Source organism: Mandrillus leucophaeus, unplaced genomic scaffold, assembly GCF_000951045.1.
Source record: "Mandrillus leucophaeus isolate KB7577 unplaced genomic scaffold, Mleu.le_1.0 Scaffold253, whole genome shotgun sequence".
NCBI lineage: Eukaryota > Metazoa > Chordata > Mammalia > Primates > Cercopithecidae > Mandrillus > Mandrillus leucophaeus.
In genome coordinates, this window is record NW_012102621.1 from 2,860,169 (window position 1) to 2,887,641 (window position 27,473).

General features: G+C 47.2%; 1 protein-coding gene across 1 annotated transcript in view; it reads right to left on the bottom strand.

Moving 5' to 3' along the window:
- The window catches only part of SNX29 (sorting nexin 29), a gene marked incomplete at its 5' end in the record, with an annotated part of 600,769 nt that overhangs the window by 227,910 nt on the left and 345,386 nt on the right, over positions 1 to 27,473 (bottom strand). The gene's annotated exons all lie outside the window — the stretch shown is intronic.

A 27,473-nucleotide genomic window follows, 5' to 3' on the forward strand; every position in this document is an offset into this window, starting at 1 on the left:
ACCACCATGCCCTGTATTTTTAGTAGAGACAGGGTTTCACCATGTTGGCCAGGCTGGTCTTGAACTCCTGACCTCAAGTGATCCACCCGCCTCGGCCTCCCAAAGTGCTGGGATTACAGGCGTGAGCCACCACGCCCAGCCTGATTCTTAATAAATGAATGCTGTTCTATCTAGCAAAGGCATTCTTCCGCAGCTGACTTATACTTGTCAAGAATTTTGCTAACGGCACGAGAATAACTGACCATTTGGTTTATCAGGTCCTTGGCTCAGAAAATCAAGAAAACAGAACCAGAGCTTTATCAAGGATAGTGACAACAATGGTGACAGATGAAGTCACAGCAGTGCAGCTACCCTGAAGTCACTGTTTGTTCCCTGTCAGGCTAAATCCTCCCAGAGCGCTCTTTGCAGCTTCATCACACTGTCTTTCTGAGGTGGATGTTATTATTCCCACCTTACACAAAAAGAAACGGTGTCTCAGGAATATAGGGAGCTCGCCCAAGGCCAAACATCTCACAAGAAACTGACGCCGGAGCCCTCGCTACACACTGCGGTCCTACCAATCCACTCTGCCCACAAGCAACCCATCTGGGCCTGCTGTGAGCTGCTAAATTTTTCCAAATTGAGTTATTCGATATTCTCAGCTGATCCCCAATAAATAAAACTGGAGGTGGCTATGGACAGTCTATACTTAAGGTACAGACTATTCAACTATAATTTACTTAAGCATTTTAGAAAAATGTGAGACGTAATCCTGCTACACTCTCCAAGAACCCTGAAGGAAGAATCTTGCAAGCATGTTTTAAGAGAAATCCCCAGAATGCCAGGTCAGGCAGATCCTTACCTAGGCCCTTAGCTCCCTGCCCTTCCCAGGAGATCACCCCTCCAATGCCCCAGGCCTCACCTATGCACTAACTACACTGTATGCAGTGTAAAAACAATACCAGGCCATTTGCAATAAGTACTTTACATGAGCTATAGAAGACACTGTCAGAATAAAGGAGGGACACAGGGAAAAGCTTTGTGAAAAAACAGGGGTCACTAATGTGTGTCTTATCTCAGGAGGAATAAAAGGGAGCCCTCCTTTTTTGTTGTTGTTGTTGTATGAAGGGTAAGTCACAGAAGAAAATCCACCAAGATATGAATGATAGCCAAAGGGGTATGTGGGGTATGTTTCCTTCTCGTTCTTTCTACTTTTCCTTATTTGAGCTCCCATTCATCAGTGAGAGAAGCCACGTAGACCCTTTATAAAGAATTAAAATTCTTCATCTGAAATACAAGGGAGCCATTGTGCAATCAACATGAAATATATCAGGCTTCCATTAACTTGCTCTGTGAGTTCCCCTCCAAAGGTACCCCCTTCTGTCCCTGAGGTACAGAGGCTTTCAAACCAGTGTGAAATAGTAAGTGAAAATAACACAAAAGATACTGCAAGAACCATGCAATTAACAAAGGCAGAATAAGTCACTGAACCTTTCTGACAGATTTTTTCTTTGTACGGATGTAAAATTAATATTCCTTTGTTGCCTTATTCCTTTTGGATAAGAAAAGCTTGAGTCGATCGCCTTTTGGCCTTTAACAAACAAATACAGTATTGCTAATAATGCCTGTGTGCCCCCCACACACAGAAATCATATAAACCCTCCACGAGCTTCCTCCGGGCTGTGAATCCATTCACCACGCAGCAAGCTGGAAATCCACAGCTGCTGATATTACTGCTAAATACCTGCCAATGTGCCCCCACAAAATGTGAGCCTTAAATAAATGCCACTGCCATTTCCAAAGCAAAGCAGGGTTTTATGTTTTGTTTCTGTTTTGTTTTGCAGTGGGAGCCAGAGTGTTACTGCAATTTTCCATAAATGCAGAAAACATCGAAACATCCCAGCTTCAAGTGGTGTTTACCGTAAGCTGTCAAAACCCTGGTTCTCTTTTGCAGCCAGAAGAGCAGAACTTGACCACATCAGGCAAATCTTTCATTTCACTGGGGAGTGAAAAGGAAAAATCCGATGCAATTTAAGAGACAAAAGTTGATAAAAATAATTTCCAGAAACCATTAAAACTACAATGTTCATTGTTACTAAGCTAAGCTCTGAAACTCTGAGTTTTTATATTACATATCCCTACCTACAGCCATTGGTATAAACAGCTTTCATCTTACGTAAACCATACTGAGCTTACTGTTCCTCAAATAACTATTTCCAAACTCCAGTATAACTAGAAATAAATTCAGGACTCAGAAAGAGCCTCAGAAGAGAGAATGTGAAATCACAAATAGTTCCTGTTATCACAAAAATAAAAGTAGGCTGCACAATCACTGCCTCTTGAAATTTTTATTAGGCTCTGAGGGCACTTACGGGTTCTCATCTGACCTTCTTATTTTTCAACAGCCACAGAAAATAGGACAGAGAGAGAACAGGTGCCCTCCAATCCATTCTCCTCCAAGCAGGCACAATGATCTCCCCAAAGTAACATCTAATATTGTCATCTGCTGTTTAATACTTTCATTGCTTCCACAGCTCTAAGAGTAAAATCCAAACTCCTTCAAGATGCAGCCCCAGCCTTTCTCTCCAATCCCCTTTCTCCATCTGGGGGTCTCACTAACTCACTCAGCCCTCACAGGCCTTCTCTGCTCCATAAACCTGCTGAGTTCTAGGAGGTCACCCTGCAGACAAGGAAGAGAAAGGTATGACCAGTGGAGGAAACTACAGGTGCAAATGCTGGCACCAGAGGCTGGCAGGCAGGAGGCGGAGAGAGGTGGTGCAGGCGTCAGGCCTTGGTGCAAGATGGGCCCGGGTTAGATCAGTTACTGACTGTGTGTGTGTTCTCGTGCGAGCCTGTGGCTGTGCATCTGTGAAATGGGCATTAAAAGCCACACCCATTTCACCAGGCCACTGTGAGGATGGCAGGAGATGCCGCACTTAGCAGGCTTGGCAGCAAATCTGGGGCAGGATAAGTTCCCAGTAGATGAGAGCTGGTTTTATGTCATGGATGATCACGACAGGAGACATGGAAGAAGTGGCAGACAAGCAGTTCTCCAGGGGCCAGGTGGAGAAAGGCCATGACGTGCCACACCGAGGAGCTAGAAATGCTGTGGGGAGCACTCAGTGTGCCCTGAAGCAAGAGCACCACAGAGCTGCTAACCATCTTCCAGGCATGGTGCTGGGATCTTAGGGAGGAGGAAGGAGAGCCACACAGTTCACATCCTTTGACATTTGGTAAATTATGATAGAGTGACTCGGAAAGAAGACAGTGTATCAGGGAAGGCCCACCCCTCCAAGAGTTAACATTCAGGAATCACTTTTCTAATGAGCTTTGGCACATGCCAGGCAGCCTCCCAAGCCATATCCAATGCCTATATCCCCACCAGGCACTTGTGTCCTAACATCACCAGTTTGAGAGTCTGATGTGCTTCCTTCTACCCTTAGTTGTATTTCATGAAAATTAATCAATCTGCAGGTAGCTAAGGAGGAGATGCCATTTGACAACACTATGACAGTGACAAGTCAAAAGCAAATGCCAGGTGGAGATACACTGACCAGGGCTGACACAGCCCCAAACCCAGCCCAGCACGGGACAGAGGACCAGGAATGAAGCCTTCATTCTCCAAGAGGCCCAAGGACACCATCTGGCCAGTAGAAGTTGTGGTTCTGAACTTGTGCTTGGAAGGTGCACAACTTATCAGTTAATGAGATGCAAAGACTTTGCGTCACCATCTGGGTTTCATCTTTTGGGCTGGAGAGAAGGTAGAAGATTCAAGAAGTTTAGGTAACTTGCCTATTTGGCAACGTATATCAAATTTTTTAAATCACTCACCTTTGATTTGACAAATCATGGCTGGGCAGAAATCTTGCCTCTCTACTTGCAAGTGAGCTCAAAATACAAGCTTAGCTCCAAATGGCTAGGATCCACCTAAATGCCCATCAAAGGGGACTGGTTAAGTATCTCAGGATTCCACTACTCCCCTGCCCGCTGTTCCCTTGGCAGACAGCACTAATCAATCACTGCGCCCGTTCCTCAAGAAGATACCTAGGCAGTCATAACTGATCAATCAGTGTGTTGACCAGCAAGATGATACCTATTTGGTAACCCTGGTCTAAAAGATGGGGGAAAGCATCACCAAGAAGGTGACATTTGAGTTGGGCTTTGGAAAATGATGCCTTCGGGGCTTTAGGAGATGGAGCAATTCCTTCCAGCTGGAGTATCAGGAAACATGATCTCCGGTAACAATGTTGCTGTGAGAAAACTTTTAAGTCTGTGAAAATACCGGGAATTATCATAATTACCTGCCAAATCATGAAAGGATTATAAGTTTTTCAAAAACGCCTCTGGCATTTCGTTTCATATCAGAACGTTCCCTCCATCTAATCACATTCAAGTAAATCATGCTTCACCCTCCTCCGGCTAACAAATTAGATGCTTCTTGATTAATTCGATCAAGACACTCCCCAAATTTCAATAGCAACTGAGGCTCTTTGGGTCACATACTCAAAACTCTCCAAGATTATTCACTTCGATGCCTTAGAATCTGTAAGTTTTATAAAACAACCCGTTTTCTGGCCCTGTTTACTCTGGTTGTGGGGAGAGGCCTGAAGCCTGTTTCTATGATGATGGCATTACACCTGTCTAGTTAAAAAGTGAACCTAGACAGCGCCCACTTTGCATTCACATGCTCCAGAGCACCAACTAAGTGTTAGACCTTTTACAGGCATTAGGTGCACCAGCTCATATAATTCCTGCAACCCCCTGCATGGCGGGCATGCTTTCCTTACCAATAAGGCGCAGAGAGGTTGGCTCGTAAGCCTCAAATCTCAGGGCAAGGAAATGACAGAGTGGGGATTGGAACCCACACCTTAATGGCCCTACTATCTGTGCTCTTTGCACTCCATCTTGGATATGGTAGGAAGCTGATCTCTTTGGTGGTTAAGAACAATTGGTTTGTACCGCAGAGTAGAGGAAAGTGACATGGTTTGGACCCGTGGCTCCCAATCCAAGCTGATCACTGGTCACTGGAAGGGCTTCTGAAAAATGCGGGTTTCTAGGTTTTGGCCCCTGAAATTCTGATTCAGTAGACTGAGGGGAAGGACCTCAAAGAATACTTTTTAAAGCCCGTGTTGACTGTAATGATCAGTCAGAACTGACAGCCACTGGTAAACACAAAGGGAGCATTTCACAGACTCAGCTTTGAACGGCAGTTGGGCCATTCCCTACTTATAGAAAACTGTTTTCCTGTTCCTCATTTGTAAAATGGGGATGTCGCAGAAGCTCCTCCACTTGTCAGCTCTCCACCTCTGAACTCTCGCTGATGCGAACAAAGCTACAAGCCAGAAGAAAACGGCATGAACCCCGTCTGCCCACAGCAGGATGGGGGCGGTACAGTCATCCCTCGCTATCCGTGGGGGATTGGTCCCAGGACTCCACACGGATACCAAAATCTACGGACACTCAAGTCCCTTCTATAAAATGGTGTAGTATCTAAAATAGAACCTACACACCTCTCTCCTCCTGTATACTCTAGATCTTCTCCAAATTACTTACAGTCCCTGATATGATGTAAGTGCTATGTAAACAATTGTTATACCGTATTGTTTAGGGAATAAAGACAAGGAAAAAAGTCTGTACACGTTCAGTACAGATGCATTCTCCCCGCCCGGTATTTTTACTCCTCCACTGGTTGAATCACAGATGCAGAGTCGCAGATAGAGGGCCAATTGTAACTGTCACATGCAGCGTTGCTACCTCAGTAATGACACGGCAAGTGCCACACACACACAGCAAGTGAGTCTACGACAGGGACATGCACAGGGTGGCCCACAAACTGGTGTGGGTGTGCCACCTGTTTTCTACCAGTATGAGACCAGAGGAGGAAAGGAACTGGAAGCAAGCGTTTAGAAATGTTTCAAGCAATTTCATATTGCTGTGAACACAGCAGCTTCAGGGCTTTTCTAGATTGTTTTTTGGTAATTTATAAAAATATCAGTCCACAATGAATTAAAAGCTTTTTTAAAAAGAAAATTGGTTCTTATAGTTTGAGAAGAATTGACCTCTAAGTGCTGTGTTTGAAGCAATCTCTTGCATTAATAATTATGAAAAACAAGGATAAAAAATAATGAAAAAAAAGGCAAACTACAGCCATGTTTGGATAAAATTCAAGAGAGCTGAAAAGAAAAATAAGATAAAACCAATGCTAACAACACCCGTCATTCTTTTAGCTGCATATACAAGTTAAGTATCCCTTATCCAAAATGCGCAGGACCAGAAGTATTTAGGATTTTGAAATTTTTGGACTTTGGAGTATTTCATTATACTTACAGGTTAAGCATTCCAAATCTGAAAATGTGAAATCCAAAATGCTCCAATGAGCATTTCCTTTGAGCATTATGTCAGCGCTCAAAACATTTCAAATTCCGGAACATCTTGAATTTATAGTTTTTGGATTTGGGATGCTCAACCTCTACACTGTCTTATAGTGTCCATTCAGCCTTGAAAACTAAGAAAACTAGAAATTTTAATTGAAATAATGGGTGTCCTGACCAACATGGAGAAACCCCATCTCTACTAAAAATACAAAAAATTAGCTAGGCATGATGGCACATGCCTGTAATCCCAGCTACTCAGGAGGCTGAGGCAGAAGAGTCGCTTGAACCTGGGAGGCGGAGGTGGCGGTGAGCCGAGATCGCACCACTGCACTCCAGCCTGGGCAAGAAGAACGAAACTCTATTTAAAAAAAAAAAAGAAAAGAAAGAAAGAAAGAAAGAAAAAGAAAAGAAATAATAGGTGTCCAGATCTAGCACCAGACACAGACTCACAGGAAATCCTCACGCAATTCCAGTAGCCATTGACCTCTTTGACCTTGGCACTCTGGGTCCAGGCAGTGACAGTGAGATCTGAATCCCAGTTATTAGGGCTCCAAAGCCCATGCTCTTCTTGTCACATGGCCTTTCAGACCACAAATAAATAACCCAGGAAGAGAAACACTGCGCCCGTTTGAGAGTGGAAGAAACGTGGGCTTGGTGGGGCAAGTGGCCTGTCTAAAGCCATACAGTTCCTTTTATTCCCTAACAGAGCCACGACTACACACCAAGCTTCCTGCTTTTAATTCAGCACTCTCTGCTCCTCTACTGGGAGGCCACAAGACTTTTAAACAAGCTGAGCAACGGAGAAGTGTTCTGTAAAATGAGGGTGCTGTCTTCCCGGAGGGGCGATGGTGACAGTGGCGGGGGGTTGGGGGGAAGGGCAGACTCAGGGGCACTCCTTGCACACCAGGAATGTTCCACGTCCTCTCCAAGCAGTACTCACCTGAACCCTACAACTCCCCTGGGAGGTGAGTTGTGTTACTGTTCCTAATTTTGTAGCTAAGAAAACTGAGGCACAGAAAGGGTGTGCAACTTGCCCAAGGCCACACAGGAAGTATGCAGCAGAAGCAGGATTTGGATTCCCAAGCCTGTGTTCTTGGCCACACTCTTCTCTCCTCCCTCTCAGCATACGCCACCACTGTGATGCTGAGCTGGCATCTCAAGGTATCAGTGAAGAGCAGAGGACCTGGAAGGGTGCTGAGCCACGGACGGAGGGCTGGGGGCATCTCGAAGGTAAGGGACACTGTCACGCACACACGTACATACACACAGAGCCGGGGAAAGGAGCTGTCAACCCCATAGCGAATGACTGCCATTAGCAGGCAGAGGGGAAAAACCACGTAGCCTCTGGCTGCTCCCACATCCCCCTTAGAGGGACCTAGCAGTAAGGGAAGGGGCACCGAGAGTAAGAACCTCGGCCAATCCAACGCCAAAGGAGACTCCCAGAGAAGAGACTAGTAGCTCCCCAGCAGCTAGGGTAAGCCTTCTCCAAGATGGTTTTTGCTTCAGATGAAGGTAACACAGAGAATTGCTTCAAACGAAAATCCCAATGTGAAGACAATCCAGGCGACTGGCAGACATGACTTCCAGATGTTCCACGTCAACGAGAAAAAACAAGGCCCCTGGAGATCAAATCCAGGTCCTATCTACTCACTGCTGGGTGACCTTGTATAAAGAATCACACGTCTTAGGCTGGGCGCAGTGGCTCAAGCCTGTAATCCCAGCACTTTGGGAGGCCGAAGCAGGCAGATCACAAGGTCAGGAGATCAAGACCATCCCGGCCAACATGGTGAAACACCGTCTGTACTAAAAAAATACAAAAAAATGAGCTGGGCGTGGTGGCGCAGGCCTGTCGTTCCAGCTATTCGGGAAGCTGAGGCAGGAGAATCGTTTGAACCTGGGAGGCGGAGGTTGGAGTGAGCCGAGATCATGCCACTGCACTCCAGCCTGGCAACATAGCAAGATTCTGTCTCAAGAAAAAAAAAGAATTACACGTCTTTGATTCCTGGTACCCTATTTTTTAAATTTTGTTTTCCAGAGACGGAGTCTTATTCTGTGGCCCAGGCTGGAGTGCAGTGGTACAATCACGGCTCACTGCAGCCTCGACCTCTTGGGTTCAAGCGATCCTCCTGTCTCAGCCTCCTGAGTAGCTGGGACTACAGGCATGTGCCACCATGCTCGGCTAATTTTTTTTTCTTTTGTAAAGACAGGATATGGCTATGTCTCTCAGGCTGGTCTTGAACTCCTGGACACAAGTGAGCCTCCTGCCTCTGCCTCCCAAAGGGCTATAATTACAGGCATGACCCACTGCACCTAGCTCTAATTCCTGGTATCTTATTTGTCAAACGAGGATACTGTAACCTATTGTACAGGTTTGTCATGAGGTACAAAGGGATGAAAGAGTTCAGGCAGTCACCAGTACCTGCTATGATGAGGACACGATGTAACAGAATGAGCACCTACTATGGGTCTGACAGCGCTCTGTGTTTTACACATTAGCACACATTACAAGCCTGGGAGGTGGAGATTTACTCCCATTTTATAGATGAGGAAAACTGAGGCTCAGAAGGGTGACTTGAATGTCCCAAGTCATGCAGTCTGGAAGGGAGGGAGGTGGTCAGTCTGGCTCCAGAGCTCATGGTCCTGCGTCTACCATCTTTGGAGTCTCTCTTGTTTCTTTCTTCATTCCAATCCACCTTTTGCTTTGGTTCAGGTGTGTGGAGGGCTGGCCCCAGGAAGTTATTTGGGCTTGCCCTGATGAGCCAGGTGCTCTGGAATCTTGGGACTCATCCTCCTCAATGCCACACCATAAAGCTACCATGCAATAAATTCAGCTGAGACCTGTGGGGCAGATCATCCTGAAGTGCCACCGGGCCAGTGCTGTGCGGGCTCTGTCTGCAGAGCCACTAAGTAGAGGCTTGTAAGTAACCCTGGTGGTAACTTCACATTTCAAACGCTCCCTTGATCGCCTCTTCAACAAGCCCCTCTGCACTCAGAACACTGAGATGGCAAGAGGTAATGCTTACACACATCAGGATGGGATTACACTTTAAAGAGGGAAAACACCTATCACTAACAACAGATCAATTAGTAAGGGGACGCCTCTGAGAAGCAGAGTTTAGGTAACTGTCATAGCTCGGCCACAGAGCTGCCGGGTCTCAGTCCCCAGTGTTGGTCATCACTTCTCCCAACACATGGCCTTTTGGAGAATACACAGGCAAGCCAGGGAGGGAGGCTTCACAAAGCAGCAGCAGCTGCTACCAGCCTGGAGACACTGATGCTCTCCTGCCCCACACCAACAGCCCTCCAAGAGCCATGGCAGAATCCACAGAAATGACCATGTTACAATAGCAGCCGTCACCTTCCTGGTGGCTGTTTGAGACAAATGAGCCACAACAGGGGAAAGAAAGCAAAAACAAAAGCCTGAGCCCCAGCCCTCTGCTGAAAGGTGTGTTCCTCTAAGAACAAGCAAGAGGCACTGATGCAGCTGTGAGGGTCTTTGAGCGGGTTCTCTGATTCACACCTGTCCTGTGAGAGCAGTACGGAAGGGGGTGAGCTAGAGCCAGGACGTTTTGGATTAAAACCCACCATTCCTTACTTCCTAGATGTGGCTTTGGGCAACGTACCTTCACCTCTCTGGGCCTCAGTTTCTCATCCATAAAATTACATTAACAACAATGCAAAATTCACAGGGCTTTTGTGAGGTTTAAATAATAAAAGAAACGAGTGCTTAACTCAGGGTTTGGCATATATGAAGTACTCCATAAAGGTTAATTACCATAATTATCCATCAAAGAGGCACCAACAGAAGCGTCCAGTGCCACTGGTCCTGTAGAATCTACATCCTTCATGTCTCCAAGGTCTGTCCCCGCTCCTCCATCCTTGTTGCCAAACCTAGGTTCAGAAGCCCCCTCCCACCTAGAGAAACACCACCGCCTCCCTGCTGCCCCCGCCACCAGCTGATGCTCAAATGATCTTTCTAAAGGATCACACCCCTTTACTGCTTCAAACCCTTCAATAACATTTACAAACTAGACTGCATGATGTCTGCAATTTGCTTCAAAATAATACTGGGAATGGCGGGGGTGGGGGAGTGGGATTGGCTTGGGTTGGTGGCTGCTGAAGTTGACGGGACTATGTGCTGGGCACACAGAGGTGCATTCTACTGTTCTGTCCACATTCACATTTGTCTACAATCCAAACTTTAAAAAAAAATTCTTCAATAGCTTTCCACTAATTTTCTTGGCATGGCATAAAAGCAACTGGTGGGAGAGGAGGTGGGAGGAGAGGGGAGAAAACATTTCAAGAGAAGGACCCATATGGATGGAATGAGAATACGGCTGCACCCCCACCTTCCCACCATGCACACATCCTAAAATTCTATCCACCCTTCACAACGTCACTCAAATCTCAGTTGATCTCCTTGCCCAATGCCTTCAATCCATTCATCCACCTCTTCCATAGGTCATCCTCCGGTATGAGTGGCAACAATAGTTACTGTTTTCTGAGCACTTACTACATGTCAAGTACATCATGTTTGACATAAAGGCTCTTTCGTGCAATAAAAGGGAGCGCCCTGACCGGCCACAGCCCCATGAGACCTGAGTTCAGGGAGTGGAGCACAGCTAGATACAGCTCCCACGGGTCCCCCCAGAGCCATAAGCTGTTGTGCAGTGTACAACCAGCACAACTGCACACAGAAGCCTTAGACATCATACTAGGGGCTGGTGTTGTTCCTATTTTATATGGGAGGAAACTGAGGCCCACAGGGACTAGAACACTTGCCCATGGTCTCATGGCGATGGCTGCAGTAGCTAACGTCCAGACCCATGTTCTATGTGTTACATGAGGCTCCCCCAGAAGAAGGTGTAGCATGCACTTCTGCAGATGGTAATGCTTCCTGGGCAGTTCACAGCTCTAGCACAGGGCACAGGATCTTACCCAACTCCACGTATGTTACCCGGGATCACTGCCAAAGCCACTGACAACAGCAGACACTTGCAGGGCTTATTTCTGCTGCATCGACTATGGGAGGGTCAACGGAAAAGGGGGAAGAGGCTTCTTTCTGTAAACACAGCATATGAGGTGGTTTACTTGGTGCCACACAATGGGTATAATTATAGTTCCATCACAAGCACAAAACACAGAGCTCAGCTAGGCCTGTGAAAATGGGGCCAGAATTACTTTAAAAGGCTCTGCTGGCCCCTCCTTTCAAAAGCACGGTGGTTACAGGCTGGCTCGCAGAGGGCGGCTATTGATTTCCCAGGACCTGGGAGTTAGAAGGCAGCGCAGCGTTGGCCTCCTCTCCTCCCCAGTGCAGAAGGCCTTCTCCAGCCCGCCAGGCAGGCAGCCCAGGAGGAGAAAGAGGAAGAGGAGGATACAGTGAGGCCACTGTCATCAAGAGCAAACATTTACTGAGCATGTATTGGACGCCAGACCCAATAATAAGCCCCATCCTTGTGTTAACTTATCCATACGAGACCCGTCCATGGCTCCTCAAGAAACTTATCTTCAATATCTGAAAATTCTCAGATTCATTCGTTCATTCATTCCACGAACATCTATTGAGCATCTACCACATCTATCATTTGCCAAGCCCTGTTTTAAACACTATGGATACAGCAGCAAACAAGAGAGACTCTTGCCCTGGTGGCTTCTATATTCTAGCTAGTGGTTCCACCTACAGATTGAGGAAACAGAGGCTCACGGAGGTTCAGTCCCAGGCAAAGCTAACACTAAAGGCCATGGGATTGGAATCAGAGTCCTTTCTTACACCACCATGCTGGACAATCTCTCTCCGCTCTGCGGTTATTTTATAAACCCTCTCCCTTTGTGAGGTCGTATTAGTTCTGTTCTCATGCTACTGATAAAGACATACCCAAGACTGGGTAATTTATAAAGAAAAAGAGGTTTAATGGACTCACAGTTCCACATGACTGGGGAGGCCTCACAATCTGGCAGAGGGCGAAAGGCACGTCTTATATGGTGGCAGACAAGAGAGGGAACAAGAGCCAAGAGAAAGAGGAAACCTCTCATAAAACCATCAGATCTCATGAGACTCACTACCACAAGAACAGTAGAGGGGAACCACCTCCATGATTCAGTTATCTCCCACCGGGCCCCTCCCACAACATGTGGGAATGATGGGAGCTACAATTCAAGATGAGATTTGGGTGGGGACCTAGCCAAGCCATATCAGAGGTCAAATGCACCTCCCTGCACAGGCCTAGAAGCACCAATTCATTTGCTTATTCAGTCATTCATTCATGTTTCTTCATTCATTCAACAAACATTTATTGACCAACTGTGTACCAGGTACTGAACTGAGCTCTGGGCATCAGTGTGGCAAGGACCCTGCCCCTGTGCTCACAGAGCTCCCTATCTCCTGGGGATCTAGGTGGCCAATAGTTCTCAAAGTGGCCAGTGGCACAGCAGGAAGACTGAGGTCCCTAGAAACATGAAGGGGAGGCAGCTACCTGTCCTGGGGCTTGTGATACTAAGCTGAGGCTGGAGGCAGGCAGAGGTCAGCCGGCAGGAGAACAGGTTCACACCCAAGCCCCGTCATGCATCTGCTCCCATTTCCTCGGCTATAAAGTGGGGCCCCATCGTGTCGAGCAGGATTTTAAACATGGTTAAGATGTGACTTCAGAGCAGCCAGCCTGGCACAGGGCCTGGGGCAGCTTCTTCTTATCCCCGATAATTGGTTGCTGGACCCAGGCAGTTACTTAGTATCATGAGGCTAACACTAGCACACCAATTCAGAAACTTTTCTGGAAAATATTTCACCCTGAAGTGCTGCTTTTCCATTTATTCTGCAAGGTGCTGGAAAGCACAGGCTTTCACATAAAGATGTAAATTCTGAAATTATGTGGCTCTTTGTCGTGTTCTAACGTCTTGAGAAATCAGTGGAGGCTGGTGTGTGTTTTTAATCATATTCCTTTCGAAGTAACACACAGAGACCTCCTGAATATTTCAACCATGGGCTCAATAAATTATGTCCAAGTTTCAAGAGAAAGTAAATGAAAGAACATTAAATTTTATGAGCATCAAAATGTTGTTTTCCTTTGAGAGTCTCTTTCTCATACCCAACAGCACTCCCGTAAAGCTGCCAAGAGCCTCGTTCAGGTAACGGCTGGCTTGCTCCGCCCAGGAAGGCGTACACAGCTATTCATTCCTGCCAAGTAGTAATTCGTGAACACCAACACCTGGACAGAGGGAAGACTGTGCTCAAATGTGAATGAGCAGTGTGGGGTAGTGGTCTGGGGGATGAACTTGGAGCTGGATGGCCAGGATTCTGTCCCAGTCTGCCAGTAACTTGCTGGGTGACCTTGGGTAAGTCATTCCACCTCTCTGGGCCCGAGTTTCTACATCTGAAAAATGGTGGCCATAGGAGCTCTTACATGACAGCGTTGTTACGAGGACTAAATGAGCCAATACACAACTCAAGCTTCGCAAAAGACACAAGGTTCTGATTCTTACAGCTTTGATTGACACACAGAACTGGGCACATCCCTACTACTTCCTTAAGCCCCACGGACATTACAATGGAAAGATGAGATGGTATAGTTTAAAACAACAACATGGAATGTAAAGGGCTTGAATCTGGGACCACACTTCACTGGCTGTGTCCTATGAACAGGGGCAGCCATTGTTTCTGTACAGCTCTGAACACCCCTAAGCCTCATGGTTTCACCAGCAACATGGAGACTGTAACCTCTTCTCTCCAAGGGACACTGAAGATACGACTGAGATCTTGCATGTTAAAATGCCAAGCATACACTCTTGCCCTCAGCAGGCATGCAGCAGACATCTGTGACTTTTCTTTCCTTGCAGAGGGTAACAGGCAGTAAAACTTTTTCTCTGGGTGACTCATATCCCCATGACATACTCAGTGAAGATAACTGCAAAAGTATCACAGTGCTTCCCTGCCTGGGCCACCCCCAACAGAGTGGCTCATCAAATGCGATCTTCTTCTGTTTTCTATTCAGCAGTCAGCATTACAAGACCACATCTACCTCCGAGAATCTGGGAGAGGTAAAACAGTTCACGTTCTCAGCAGCACCTATGAAGCTGGGGTCTCAAGCCTAAATTTCTTTACTTCCTGGCACAAAGCACTGTGCTGGAAATGACCTGGCAGTTATGGAGTCACCAGCCCAGAGCTTCTCTAATCCCTACAACGGGAATGTCATGGAGACAACAAGCGGGTCCTTGTGGCCGAGATACTGGTGCTCACCATGCACCCTACCTGCTCCCCAAACTTCCCAGCCCCCTATGCACAACAGGGCACAAGCTTTTGACTCAGGGCCAACGAGCTCCAGGTGGAAGTGACAAATGTCTCTTCTGAGTCACAGCATAGGACCGCTGGTGTGCAACCCTGCACCATCCCTCCCCTGCCACACTAAGTGAGATAGCCATGATGTGGCTACAAGATGGGAGCCTCTGTCCACCTAGATTTCTGAGTCACTGTGTAGAGCAGAACGGTCCCACTGTTGCCCTTGGGCAACCTATGTTGGACATATATGAACAGGAAATAAGCTTTTATTTTGTTAAAGACCGAGATTGACGATCATTTGTTACTGTGGCAGAACCAACCCTATTCTGACACGTGTCAACGTGACGACCCTATATCTTTCCAGCTCTCTCACAATGGGCCTGAAAGTCTGAGGAAAGGCACAGAGACCAAAGATATTTGTTAAAGGCAGCTTTGCAACAGCCATAGGAAGTAGGTATCATGATATCCTTTTTCCCGAGAAGAAACTGGACTCAGACACATTAAATCATTTGTTCAAGGTCATACAAATCACAAGTGGTGAAGTCAGAATTTGAACCCAGGTCTATCCATCACAAGGCTTGTATTCTGTCTACTATATGGGCCCAGGAAGTACTTTCTAATGAATTTGTCTGTGAAAGCACCAAATACAATTCGAATCTCTCCTTGGGCTCCAATCATAATAGTAACCACAGGTTGGATGCATTCCACAGGCCAGACATTCTTCTGGGTCCTTTATCAATATTCCTGCACCGTAATCATCATGTCCCTTCAAGGCATTAGGCCCATTCTACAGGTAAGGAAACAGGGGCTTAGAAGAGACTGTAGGATGAGTTCTCATAACCTGATGGTGAAGTAAATAAAGGAAAGATGCTAATGGTGACAGACAAAGGATATGGGTCCCTTTAGTGGATGGAAAGCAAAGACTCCACATAAACGGCTATAAAGCGGGACACTGAGGAACATTCTCCACTGGAGGATCTCAGGCCTTCAAGAACCCACAAAGATGCTTCAACGCGCAAGACACCACATGTTCAGGGTGACCTAATCAGACTCTCAGAGATGTTTGCTGCGAGGGTTGTGAAAGAGAGACGGAGGAGATCATCCCTTCTGGTCCCTCCCAACTGTTCTCGCAGTTCTAGCCTCTTGTCTACCTGGCCACCAGGTGCAAGTTACTGGTAATAACCTCACACTGACCCCAAGTGGTCACTCTGCTCCAGATGACTCACAGACCAGCGTTTCCAGAACTCCAAAGACAAATCTGTTTCATGCAAAACCATGCTCTTCCCATTCTGCCTCCCACATCCATCCATTCATCCATCCATCCCTCCATCCATCTACCTTTACTATTACATGCCAAGCACTGTCTAGACACTGGGGATACAACAGGGAACAAACAGATAAAAGCTCCTTCCTCCTTTGAGCTTACATCCTTGAGCCCAAGGTTAGGAATGACCATTGACTGAGGGACATTTTCTTTATGCCCCATTACAGAGAAGAGGACTTCAAACAAAATGTCAGGCTTCATTCGAAATTCTCCTTCCTTTGCAGAGTCTGATTCTACATCTGAGAAATTAACCGGGATTTCTACAGCTAGATTCCATTCTAGTTAGTTTCTCCAGGGAAGAAGAGGAGGATCATGGAGAAGAAGAAGATGATGATGATGATGATGGTGATGAAGACGAAGATGAAAAAGAAAGCAATTTTTGGCTAAGAATCTAAACCTGATCATTACATCCTGGATTTAAATCGAAAAAGTGATCTTCTCCAATTCCTCATTTGATGCTAAAAGACCCTTTTTCAGTGGCCCTCATGGTGAATCTCTCTCTTTTTCTCTCTGTCCAAGATGAATCCCCCTCTTTTTCAGCTAATGGAATCCTGCTTTTTCTTAAGAAACCACATCTCTTCCCAGTGGTCTGGGGAAGCTGACCAAAGGCCCCCATTGACTGGTGGGCATATGCCCTGACCCTGCAATCAGTGTATTTCATCCTGTGGCCACAGTGACTGGTTCAGGGATGGCAGAAGACTCAAGTCAGGCCGATAAGAGTCAATTCCAAGAATCTTGTTAGAGCTACTGGGAGAAAAACTCTCTCTTCATGACCAGAATTGCTAAGCTCATAGGACATAAGCCTGGAGCTGCTAGGATCCATCACATATAGAGGGAGCCTTCCTAAGAATGAAGACCACAGAAAAGAAAACAGAGAGCAACAGCAGGAAGAGAACATCCACATTCGCTCATCTGACCTCTGGATGCAACCCTGCCAAAGGTTACACGAATCCCTGGATATCCTGTTTTCATCCATCAAAAAGTTTCATTTTTTATTAAGCCCAGTTTGATTTTTCTGTCATTTGGATTAGAATCCTGACTCTCAAAGCCACCAAGTAACTGCCCAGTTTCTGCTTGAACACCTCCACTCACAAGAAACTCACTATCTCTCCTTTTTTTTTTGAGACAGAGTCTCACTGTGTTGCCCAGGCTGGAGTGCAATGGCATGATCTCAGGTTACCACAACCTCTGCCTCCCAGATTCAAGAGATTCTCCTGTCTCAGCCACATAAGTAGCTGAGATTACAGGCATGTGCCACCAAGCCTGGCTAATTTTTTTTTTTTTTTTTTGTATTTTTAGTAGACATGGGGTTTCGCCATGTTGGCCAGGCTGGTCTCGAACTCCTGACCTCAGGTGATCCACCTGCCTCAGTCTCTCAAAATGCTGAGATTACAGGTGTGAGCCACCATGCCCGGCCACCACTCATCATGAAACAGTGACGATAGCACATGTCTCTTTCCACTGAATTCAAAGTTGTCTGTGTGTAGTCCTAGGATAGTCCATGACAGTCACAGGTAGAACAAGTTCAACCTCTCCCTCTATGTGACACTCCTTATCTGAGGGACTCTTAAGCTGCAGGGCAGCATCATGCATCCTCTATCTGGAAACACTGTTATGCTTTTGGGCCATATGTTGTTAAACACGTTTCTTTCAACATCTTTCCATCAATATTCCACAAGTGCCTCCCACGTGGAAGGTGGGCCTGGGGGTGGGGATGGGGTAGGGGGCTGCACAGAGAGATTCCATAGAGTCTCATCTCCCAGGCCCCTGCCATCCAGGAAGGCACCAGGTCAAGGATGATGTCCCTTATCAAGCCAGCCATTTCTGATTTGCCCACGGGGATATGGTATGGGCTGTGGGTTCTGGGAGACATGGCGTGAATGCTACTGTGTGACTTCACACAAATTACACGGCCTTTCTGAGACTCAGTTTTCTCATCTGCAAGTGGAAATTTTAATGATACAGGTTTCCTGAAGCTGTGAGGAGAACGTGACACCCCCGTGGGGTCCTGTGCACAACACCTGATGCGCAATGAGAACCTAAGAGGGGATGAGCTTCTTTGTTCCTGGGAATACCTCCCAGTGGGCAGGCAGCCGAGGAAGGCAGTTCCCCTGCTGGCCCGGTCCCCGAGGAGCTTCCTTATTTACCCCCAGGGTTCTGAACATCCCCAGGGTTCTGAACAGAGTGTACTTTCCTTCCTCGCTCAACCCCAGGGCTCATGAATTACCTCCACACTGCTTAAGAAAGTCCACTGGACTCCAACACTTTCCTTTTCAAAGAAAACAAAAGCCGTGCCTTCGGCAAACTGCAGAGGCAATGTCTGGCCTAAACAATTGAACAGCCTCCCACCTCCCTAATGACTCAGCCCCAGAGAACACTGATGACACATTAGATAGAAATCTACTTCTGCTAAGAAAATAAGTCAAACACCGATTCCAGGATGCATTGAATAGCTCCAAATGCAGGTGCTTCATCGACTCCTCTGGCAGCCACTGCGAAGAGAACCTGGATTCAGCCCAAGGACTGCAGCACTTTCAGAGTGAAGCGGCCGTGAGAGGGCCATGGAAGTGTCACGACCGTTCCTCGGCCACAGAAACTTCCACTTGCAACCTGTTTGCTTCTTTGGAGCTTTTATACCCAGGTCCTAAAGAGGACTACCCCAGACTTGAGATGATGAGGGAAGATGTGACAGTGGTAGCAAAATCAAAATCTCAGGGTTTCTCCACGAGGTCACTGTTCTCATTCGGCCAGGGAAACCACCCCATCACCATCACTGAATGATAATCCTTCCCTTCGTCAATAAAATCCGGGGCAAATGGGTTACATGTTTGCAAGTATTCTTCTTCAAAGTGAGATTTGTGACCAAGCGCAGCGGCTCACACCTGTAATCCTAGCACTTTGGCAGGCTGAGGTGAGCAGATTGCTTGAACCCAGGAGTTCGGGACCAGCCTGGACGACATGGGGAAACCTCGTTTCTACAGAAAATATAAAAATTAGCCGGGCATGATGGTACGTGCCTGTAGTCTCAGCTACTGGGGAAGCTGAGGTGGGAGGATGACTTGAGCCCAGGATGTCAACACTGCAGTGACCTGAGATCACACCACTGCACTCCAGCCTGGGGGACAAAGCAAGACCCTGTCTCAAACAAAAACAACAACAAAACACCCATCACATGGCGTACCTTAAATCCACATAATTTCCAGTTACCATTTATACCTCAATAAAGCTGAGAAAACTAAGAAAAAAAATTAAAAGATCTACCTCCAGCAATCCTGGAGTCAGTGTGACATGAAAGGAACTTCTGGAGGGAAAACAAACCTACTTTTGCCTCCCAGCCCCATCACCTGCCAGCTGGGTGACCTTCAGAAGGTGACATGCTTTATGCAAACTCACTTTCTTGTCTGTAAAGGAGTTTACCACTACCTGCTGCCCACGATGGTTCAGACCAAACTGAGAACACATCTCCCAGGCCTGGCCAGCTCTGGTGCCCGATGATGCCCAGTCCCTCTGCCTTCCAAGGCTTTTGTGGTGTCTGTTTTTTGCTTGTTTGTTTTTGAGACTGGGTCTTGTTTTGTTGCCCAAGCTGGAGTGCGGTGGCACCATCATAGCTCATTGCAGCCACAACTTCCTGGGCTCAAGTGATCTTCCCATATCAGCCTTCTGAGTAGCTGGGATTACAGGCATGCACCACCACATCCAGCTAATTTTGGTATTTTTAGTACAGACGGGGTTTCACCATGTTGGCCAGGCTGGTCTCCAACTCCTGGACTCAAGTGATCCTCCTGCTTTGGCCTCCCAAAGGGCTGGGATTACAAGCATGAGCCACTGTACTCAGCCAACAGAGTTCTCTCATACCTTGATTTTCCATCTCTAAAATGGAAGGACAGGTGACTTGTCACTTGCCAACCCTTCAGAATACACAATGAAGTACAAATGTCAGCACTCTGAATGCAAACCCTGAGTAAAGAGAAAACACAGTACTCCAATTTCTTTTCTCTGAGGGGATAAAATTTCAAGGTATGGGCATGACAACAACACAGACCATCCAGCGAAACGTGCCAACATGTCCAGGCCAATCTGAACAACACAGTGGCAGACACAGGGCAGTGGGGACAGAGTTCCATGTCACCTGCTCCAAGATTTGCTGTTAAATCCTTGCCAAGAACAGCTCCGCCATCAAATTTACTTATGGCTCCTGTGTCAACGCAGGATGCTGAGCAGAGTCTGTTCTGAATACCTTGGCTTTAACTGTGTTACAGTGAGCTCCGAACCAAAACTTTATCCTACAAGCTGGAAGACCCACAATATTAAGTCATGCCCATCTCCTGTTAGCTACTCTGAGAATCACCACTGTCTCTGGGTCTAATTTATTTAAAATGTAAATATCGTATTTCTCTATATCCCAAAATACCAATGGGTTCTTCCTGTTTGATTTAGTAAGGGTTTCATAAAGACACCAAGTGCTGGGCTGTTGTCACAAACACAGACCCAGACAGACTGTCTTCCTGGATGTGCTTTGACCCACAGGAAGCAGGAGAGGGTAGCAGTGGAGGTAGGGTCCAACTGCCTGGGTTCAAATCCTGATCCTGCCAGCAACGAGTCACATGAGCTTGAGCATGTGGTGATCCTGGCTGGGCCTTGGTGTCTTCATTAGTAAATGGGAGGGAGAACTATGGTACCCATTTTACTGAGTTATTGTGAAAAATTCACTGAAATAATCTAGGGAAAGCACTTAACACACTGTCTAGCACACAAGGAAATGCAAAGAGCATTGACTGCTCTCATCATGACCACCAGCTTCCCCCAAACCCCCAACCCTGATACGGTCTCGCTCTGTCACCCAGTCTGGAGTGCAGTAGCACCATCATAGCTCATTGCAGCCTCAAATGCCTAGGCTCAAGAGATCCTCCCACCTCAGCCTCCTGAGTAGCTACGAATACAGGCACGTGCAACCAAGCCCAGCTAGTTTTCTTAATGTTTTGTAGTGATGAGCAGCGGGGAAACTCCCTATGTTGCCCAGGCTGGTCTTGAACTCTTGACCTGAAGAGATCCTTCCATCTTAGTCTCTCAAAGTGCTGGGATTACAGGTGTGAGCCATTTCACCTGGCCTCATAATCATCATTAAACATCATTGATTTGAGCTTTTTTTGCTTGATGAAATGAGTTCTTATACCCCCAGCAACAAGAGGTTCACTTCGGGTAAAATTAAAGAATCTTTTCCCAGTCTGGATGACTCCTCTCTCTACCTCCCTCCTGTCCTGGAGTCCAAGGTCCTCAAAGATCTATAACTCAGACATCTAAGATAATAGCGAGACGATGACTCGCCTTCCTGGAGACTGCAGCCACTCTGTCCTGGGACACCCTCTGGGAAGTGCTGCTCAGTGTCCTGCTCACCTCTCCCCTGCTGCAGTTGATGCCATTTCCCACAGGAACAGTAGTGAAGCGACAGTCAACCTCCCCTCTCACGCATCTTAGCAGGGTTTGTTTTCTGACGCATATTTGCTGATGGAAGGCTCGATGGATGACAGGCCCAAAGGTTTGTGTATGACGTCACGTTTGAAAGACTGTTGCTTTTTTTAAAAAGGCTCTGGGGCTGATAACTTAAACCAGAAGGGGCTGGCACAAATGCCTACAGGGACCAGGCAGGTAAAATAAGCGAGAGAAGCAGGCTAGGTGGGGACGGGGTGACAAGGTGACGACTGCCCTCTTGAAAACAGGGCCACCAATACTGAGCCCCAAGTGAACACACCCACCGCTGTGGGAGCTTTCCATTTACTCAAGGGAAATTGGAAATAGTGAACTTTATGGGAAATGGCCTGATGGTTCAGCACTGTCAATAAATTCAATACACTTTGGGAGGCCCAGGCAGGCGGATCACGAGGTCAGGAGATGGAGACTATCCTGGCTAACACGGTGAAACCCTGTCTGTACTAAAAATATAAAAAATTAGCCAGGCGTGGTGGCGGGCACCCGTAGTCCCAGCTACTTAGGAGGCTGAGACAGGAGAATTGCGTGAACCCAGGAGGCGGAGCTTGCAGTGAGCCAAGATCACACCACTGCACTCCAGCCTGGGTGACAGAGCGAGACTCCGTCTCAAAAAAAATAAATACATAAAATAAATAAATTCGATAAATTCAATCCTAAAAACTGTACTAGCCAAATCAAAAAGATCTATGGGCTATATGTGGCCCAGGTTGCCAGATTCCTATCTTTGATTTAAAGAGTCCCATAATGATTTCATCTTCGGGAGGAAGGATACTTTGTCATCAGAATAGCATCCCTATATCCCTGTTTTATGCATCGAGATTAAGTGAGATCATTCATGCAAAGCGGTTTGCACAGTGCTGAACACAAAAGAACATTCAAATGCAACCGGGGATGATTTTTTCCTCAAGGTGGGACTCACCTACGCAGGAAAACAGAGCTTCACAAAAGTGAAGCCCCAGACCTCAAAGTCTCTAATGTTTCCCTATCAAAGGACCCACCAACAAACAGTTGCTGTGAAAGTTGCCCCAAGCTAAGCAAGTTCTTTGGTGGTGTGCTTTGTTTTAAAACATCCCATCCCAAAGATCTCCAGACTGCTTAGGTTTTTAAATCAACATTTGTCATTTTACTGCACTTGTCTTCACTCAAAACCTCAAAGACGTAAAGTGGATGGCTTCAGAGGTGACAGTGTCTTTGAAGGGATGAGTTGAAGGGTTTCAACGTCTAGTTGAAAGGGATGAGCCATGTTTTCTCTTCCCTACAAGGCCATCTAGAAATTAAACATCCCAGATATTTAACAAACAGACCCACCAGCCACAGAGGGAGACAACGAACATCCCCGTGAGGTTCCATTCATAGCAGTGAGATGGCAAAGATAAACACAGGGCACAGAAACACGGGATGCATCCGTCTGGCAGCTGCACCTGTCATTCTCCATTCGGGTCTCTAAGAACAGCCGGAATGGACTTGGCTAAACATGCCCTTTCCTACCTCAGTCATCCTACAGGGTAGGACCCTCCTTCCTGCCCAGCCCCCAGGACATACGCTCTGTGAGAGATACAGATAATGGCTGAAGTAATAAGACTTCTCACCTGCTTGGGAAGAAATTCTTATCAGGAACCATGAAAAGATCAGAGAATCTGGACTGGGAGCCCTGGGGAAGAGGAAATCATACCCTCTCGATCACAGCCACAAGCCCAGCACCTGGACAGCACCAGGCCCATCACAGGTGCTTGATAAACGTTGTTGAATACACCGAATTCAACACACCCATACTGATCATTGATCAAACGTAATTGATCAAATTACTTAATATCTGAGCTTCAGGTTTCTTCTCTCTCAAACAGGGAAAACTCCACCAACATCCTAAGAGTTGTAAAAATTAACTGATTGCGGCCAGGCATGGTGGCTCACATGTGTAATCCCAACACTTTGGGAGGGCGAGGCAGGTGGATCGCGAGGTCAGGAGTTCAAGACCAGCCTGACCAATGTGGTGAAACCCCCATCTCTACTAAAAATACAAAAAATAGCCAGGTGAGGTGGCACACACCTGTAGTCCCAGCTACTTGGGAGGCCGAGACACAAGAATCGCTTGAACCCGGTACGCGGAGGTTGCAGTGAGCCAAGATGATGCCACTGCACTCCAGCCTGGGCAACAGTACAAGACTCTGTCTCAAAAAAAAAAAAAAAAAAAAAAAAAAATTAACTGATTGCCTACAAAACGTAGTACCCAGCATCCCATGAATGAAGAAAACTACACCGCTAAATATCCAGTGTCCTAAATACTCCATTCCCTCCTTTCTTTCCTCCCTTGTTCCATTTCCTCCCCTCTGAAATATCGCCAGCAGGGCATCTGTACACACTCACCACAAGAGCAGGGGTGGCCATGAGGGTCTCAAAGTGGGCCCAGGAGAGGACGGAGCTTGGAGGTGAGGCTTGAAGGACCACGGCACATGGAGTGAGGAAGAAGGAGGGCAACAGCAGCCAAGATGAAATGAAAGAGGAGCAGACAGGACTGTGAGGACTGACGAGGAGACCAGAGGCCAGAAGAATCAAGAGTGGGAACAGGGAAGCACAAGAGATCAGGCTGGGAGGATAAGAGAAAGACAGAGATGCCCAACCCCGGTGGCGGCCAGGGGCTGGGATGCAGGTGGACCTGGAAGGTGGGCCTAACGACGAGGTTCTTGAGCGTCAGAAGCACCCGCCCATAGACCTCGGGGGAGCCCACAACCGTCCCACCCAGCACTGGGTCTTTCTCAAGCTTTGTGATCACGGCCTTCAATACGACGAGGATGCGGAAGGACAGAGTCACCACTTTAACAGGCAAAAGGCACACACAGAGCGTAACACATTTTTAAAATGCCACCAATAAAACAGCTTTAACGAGACTTTCCTAACAGGCACGACTAGCAAATGAGCAACCCAGCTAGATGCCAATGCTAATTTGCTCAGAATCTATGGAAAATGACAGAGTTTCATGCAGGGGAAAGCCAGATGCAACCATTTGGCAACGAGCTGAAGACACGCACACGTGCATGCATATGCCCGTGCGTGCGCACACACACAAAAGGATGCACGTGCACACACCACAAGCACACCTGGCTCTGAGTCAGGTGAAAGTTCATTTTCCCTGACCATCAATTTTCTTCCAGGATGAGGATAATAGTAAAGTTAATAACAGCATCAATAACAGCAGAAGTAAGTAATGCTCACACTGTAAATTATTTAATTCTTCTTTTTTTTTTTCTTTTTTCTTTGAGACAGAGTTTCGCTCTGTCACCCAGGCCAGTGCAGTGGTGTGATCTCGGCTCACTGCAGGCTCCACCTACTAGTTTCAAGCAATCCTCCTGCAACAGCCTCCCAAGTAGCTGGGACTATAGGCGTGTGCCACCACTTGCCTGCTAAGGTTCCTGGGGCATTCACTGTGCTTGGCCAAATTGTTTAATTCTTAAAACAATATTCTGGCCAGGCGTGGTGGCTCACGCTTATAATCCCAGCACTTTGGGAGGCTGAGGTGGGCAGATCACCTGAGGTCAGGAGTTCAAGACCAGCCTGGCCAACATGGCGAAACCACATCTCTACTAAAAATACAAAAGTTAGCCAGGTGTGGTGGCAGGCGCCTGTAGTTCCAGCTACTTCAGAGACTGAGGCAGGAGATTCACTTGAACCCAGGAGGTAGAGGCTGCAGTGAGCCAAGATCACTGCCACTGCACTCCAGCCTGGGCAACAGAGTGAGACTTCATCTCAAAAACAAAAACAAAACAAAACAAAACAAAACAATCCTGGAACAGGTATTCTGTTGTTCCCATTTCACAGGTGGGGAAACTGAGGCTCAGAGACATTAAGGAACATGCCCACAATGACACACTGTCTGATACAACAGCTCATGCTCTCAGCACCTACATGTAAGCTATGCTGCTTCAAACGCTTTTTGGAACAAGACCGGGTATAAATGAATAAAAATTAAATCAAATTTTAGACAGCTTCTGTATCCTTTTCTGGTACCAAGCTAGGCCTGAGAAATGCATGACCAAGGGACCCACTTGGAGCATGTAGAGAAGGTTCTGTCCTGTAATCTCATGATCTCTGTGTAAGAGTTTCTGGGAATGAAACTGGGCAGCCAAGTCCAGCAGCCTGGAAAGTTGGGCTCAGGCAGCTGAGGCCAAAGGTCTCTCTGGAGAAGGGCCAGTCAGGCCTGCCAAGCTCACACCAGCAGAGGATTCAAGGTAGGAGCCTGTGGAGTGCAGCCACAGCCCCCTTCCAAACACAGATGCAGGCTCTGAAGCAAGGAACTGCAGTTGGCTTCACAGGTCCAAAGAAGATGAGAAACTGAATTGCTCCCGGTCTGTGGATGACAGCCAAGAAAGCCTTCCGCAGCCTACAAGCCGGTGGGCTAACGTGCCTGGAGTGGCCAACCATGTTCTGTGTCAGGGCTCTTCCCCAGGAGCCTTCAGAGGCAGGTACAGAGAAGACCAGCTTTTCCACCTGAACGTGAAGCTGCCCCCAAACTTCTCCACCAGCCAGACCCACACTGGGCTGCTGAGTGACCAAATAGGATCCAGGCCTAGAAATATCTGAAGTGATTTTCTGGGAGCAAGGATGCCACCCTCAGCCCTGAAACCTGCCACCAGCGCCGCCAGGACTCGCGCGCTGGTTAAGAACCAGGACTCTGGGGTCCGGCTGCCTGGCTGCGCTGCCTGCGGACATGTCACCTCAGGCTACTATTTCAACCCGCTGGGACTCACTTTCCATATTCTGTCAAAAGGTGACAATGATGAGCACCTGTGGTTCAGAGCTGGCCGGAGGATTAAACGGTTCACGCACGGAAACCCTGCATCACAGATGCTTTGAGTGAGTGTTGACTATCATTACTTATGACCATCAAGCCCATTTCAGGCTGGAATGCCGTGGCGGGATCTCAGCTCACTGCAACCTCTGCCTCCTGGGTTCAAGTGACTCTCCTGCCTCGGCCTCCCGAGTAGCTGGGATTACAGGCACCCGCCACCATGCCCGGCCGTTTTCTCTATTTTTAGTGGAAACGGGGTTTCGCCATGTTGGTCAGGCTGGTCTCGAGGTGAGGAAACAGGCACAGAGAGATTAAGTCTTTTACTCAAGGCCACAAGGGGGCCACCATGTCCTCAGCACATCTCCATCCCAGGCACCAGGCCAACTGTTTCACGTCACTGACCCTAAGCCTCCCGCAATTAACAACAAAAGTGACTCATACTTAAGCTGTAAATTATTTAATTCTCAAAACAACATTCTGCAATGGGTCTTCGTTATCCCCATTTCACAGACAGGGAAAATGAGGTTCAGAGATGTTGAGGAGTGTGCCCATCAGGACAGTGTCTCAGATGCAACAGCCCAAGCTCCTGCCCCTATCTGTAAGATACGTCACTCAAATGCTTTCTGGAACAAGACAGGGTACAAATAACTGCTAACGCATCTTAGTCCCTTCAGAAAAAAAGAGCCCTTGTCAAAGAGGAAGAGTGATCTTTGTACTATTCAACGAACAGGTCTGAAAAATACAAGTCAAGTCATTCAACAGAAGCAGAAAAGAGAAGGGCCACTTGGCATGTGTGCCAACACCTCAATCCCACCTGAGTGATCTAAGGCAGAAGACTCGTTGCCAGTGGACTGTGAGCCAATGCATAGCAGATAAACATGCTTCGCAGCTGGCATGCGTAGACACGAAGGTAATATACACTCCTGTTCATTGCATGGGGCTGTGCAGGTACAAACCACTCTCCAATCATTTATGCCACTAAAAATACAATCATAAAAACCATTAAGAGGAGGGCTAGTTCCCAGCGAGGAACCAAATTATCTTCACCAAACAACATTGTTCGATCTTGGAGTTTATGTGTCAGGCACCATGTAAGTGGCTGGGATGACAAAACCCAGTAAGCCAGCACTCTGCCTGTGGAGAGCTCAACCGGACACAGCTGCTAGTAGCAACCCAGCATCCATCCCAGGTCTTTGCCTACAGTTGCTAAGGGGCTGAGATGGAAGCCAAGACTGCTGGGGTATTTTTTCACTTTTA